The following is a 3,123-nucleotide window of genomic DNA, read 5'->3' on the forward strand; positions in this document are numbered from 1 at the left end:
CTGTGTTCTCCTGTATTTCTTTGAGGGTGCTATTTATGTCTTTCTTAAGGTCCTGTATCATTATCATGCTAAGTGATTTTATATCTGAATCTTGTGTTTCCGGTGTGATGGTGTGGCCAGGAGTTGTTATGGTAGGAGAATTGGGTTCTGATGATGGCATGTGACCTTGGTTTGTGTTGTTTATTTTCTTACACTTGCCCCCGGCCATCTGGTTAACTCTAGTGCTACCAGCCCTTGCTAAATCTGACTAGAGCCTTTCCTTCCTGTGATCCTGGTTGTGTCAGAACTCCTGGAGTTAGAAATCTTAGGAAAGAAGTCAGGAAACATAGATGCAAGCATCACCAACAGAATACAAGAGATAGAAAAGAGAATCTCAAGGGCAGAAGATACCATAGAAAACATTGACACAACAGTCAAAGAAAATGCAAAATGCAAAAAGATCCTAACCCAAAACATCCAGGAAATCCAGTACACAATGAGAAGACCAAACCTAAGGATAATAGGTATAGAAGAGAGTGAAGACATCCAGCTTAATAGGGCCAGTAAATATCTTCAACAAAATTATAGAAGAAAACTTCCCTAACCTAAAGAAAGAGATGCCCATGAACATACAAGAAGCCTATGGAACTCCAAGTAGACTGGACCAGAAAAGAAATTCCTCCCATCACATAATAGTCAAAACACCACATGCACACACACACACACACACACACACACACACACACACACACAAATACTAAAAGAAGTGAGGAAAAAAGGTCAAGTAACATATAAAGGCAGACCTATCAGAATTACACCAGACTTCTCACCAGAGACTATGAAAGCTAGAAGATCCTGGGCAGATGTCTTGCAGACCCTAAGAGAACACAAATGCCAGCCCAGACTACTATACCTAGCAAAACTCTCAATCACCATAGATGGAGAAACCAAAGTATTCCATGACAAAACCAAATTCACACAATATATTTCCACAAATCCAGCCCTTCAAAGGGTAATAAATGGAAAACTCCAACACAAGATGGGGAACTACATCCCTGAAAAAGCAAAAGTGTAGTCTTCCAACAAAACTAAAAGAAGATAGCCACATAAACGGAATTCCAGCTCTAACAACAAAAATAACAGGAAGCAACAATTACTTTTCCTTAATATCTATTAATATCAATGGACTCAGTTCTCCAATGAAAAGACATAGACTATCAGATTGGGTACGTAAACAGGACCCAACATTTTGTTGCATATAGGAAACCCATCTCAGTGACAAAGATAGACACTACCTCAGAATAAAAGGCTGGAAAACAATTCTCCAAGCCAATGGTTCCAAGAAAAAAGCTGGAGTAGCCATTCTAATATCAAATAAAATTGACTTTCACCCTAAACTGATCAAAAAAGATAAGGAGGGACACTTCATATTCATCAAAGGTATGATCTACCAAGATGAATTCTCAATTCTAACCCTCTATGCTCCAAATCAAAGGGCATCTGCATTCATTAAAGAAACTTTACTAAAGCTCAAAGCACACATTGTATTGCACACAATAGTAGTGGGAGATTTCAACACCCCACTCTCTGCAATGGACAGATCATGGAAACAGAAACTAAACAAGGACACAGTGAGACTAACAGAAGTTATGAAACAGATGGATTTAACAGCTATCTATAGAACTTTTTAATCCTAAAACAAAAGGATATACGTTCTCAGCACCTCATGGTACCTTCTCCAAAATTGACCATATAATTGGTCACAAATCAGGCCTCAATAGATAGAAGATTGAAAGAATTCCTTGCATCCTATCAGATCACCATGGACTAAGGCTGCTCCTCGATAACAACATCAACAATAGAATGCCCATACACATGGAAGCTTAACAACACTCAATGATAACTTGGTCAAGGAAGAAATAAAGAAATTAAAGACTTTCTAGAGTTTAATGAAAATGAAGCCACAATATACCCAAACTTATGGGACACAATGAAAGCAGCCCTGAGAGGAAAACTAATAGCTTTAGGTACCTCCAAAAAGAAACTGGAAAGAGCATACACCAGCAATTTGACAGCACACCTGAAAGCGCTAAAACAAAAAGAAGCAAATTCACCCAAGAGAGTTGAAGGCAGGAAATAATCAAACTCAGGGCTGAAATAAACCAAATAGAAACAAAAAGAACTATACAAAAAAAATCAACCAAACCAGGAGCTGGTTCTTTGAGAAAACCAACAAAATAGATAAACGAGAAAATCAACAAAATAGATAAACCCTTAGCCAGACTGACTAGAGGGCACAAAGACAGTATCCTAATAAATCAGAAATGAAAAGAGAGACACAAGAACAGAAACTGAGGAAATCCAAAAACCATGAGCTCCTATTACAAAAGTCTATACTTAACAAAACTGGAAAACCTGGATGAAATGGACAATTTTCTAGACAGATACCAGGTACTAAAGTTAAATGAAGATCAAATAAATGATCTAAACAATCCCATATCCCCTAAAGAAATAGAAACAGTCTTTAATAGTCTCCCCACCAAAAAAAGCCCAGGACCAGATGGGTTCAGTGCAGAGTTCTATCAGGCCTTCAAAGAAGACCTAATACTAATACTCCTCAAATTATTCCACAAAATAGAAACAGAAGGCACTCGACCCAATTCATTCTGAATCTACAATTATTCTGATACCAAAACCACACAAAGACATAATGAAGAAAGAAAACTTCAGACCAATTTTCCTTATGAATATCGATGCAAAAATACTCAATAAAGTTCTTGCAAACCGAATCCAAGAACAAATTAAAACAATCATCCATCATGATCAAGTAAGCTTCATCCCAGGGATGCAGGGATGGTTCAATATACAAAAATCCATCAACATAATCCACTATATAAATAAACTCAAAGAAAAAAACCATATGATCATCTCATTAGATGCCAAGAAAGCATTTGACAAAATCCAACATCCCTTCATGATAAAAGTCTTGGAAAGATCAGGAATTCAAGGTCCATATCTAAACATAGTAAAAGCAATTTACAGAAAACCAGTAGCCAACATCAAACTAAATGGAGAATTGAAGCAATCCCACTAAAATCAGGAACTAGGCAAGGCTGCCCACTCTCTCCCTACCTATTCAATATT

Source organism: Mastomys coucha, unplaced genomic scaffold, assembly GCF_008632895.1.
Source record: "Mastomys coucha isolate ucsf_1 unplaced genomic scaffold, UCSF_Mcou_1 pScaffold21, whole genome shotgun sequence".
In the NCBI taxonomy this organism is placed as follows: Eukaryota; Metazoa; Chordata; class Mammalia; order Rodentia; family Muridae; genus Mastomys; species Mastomys coucha.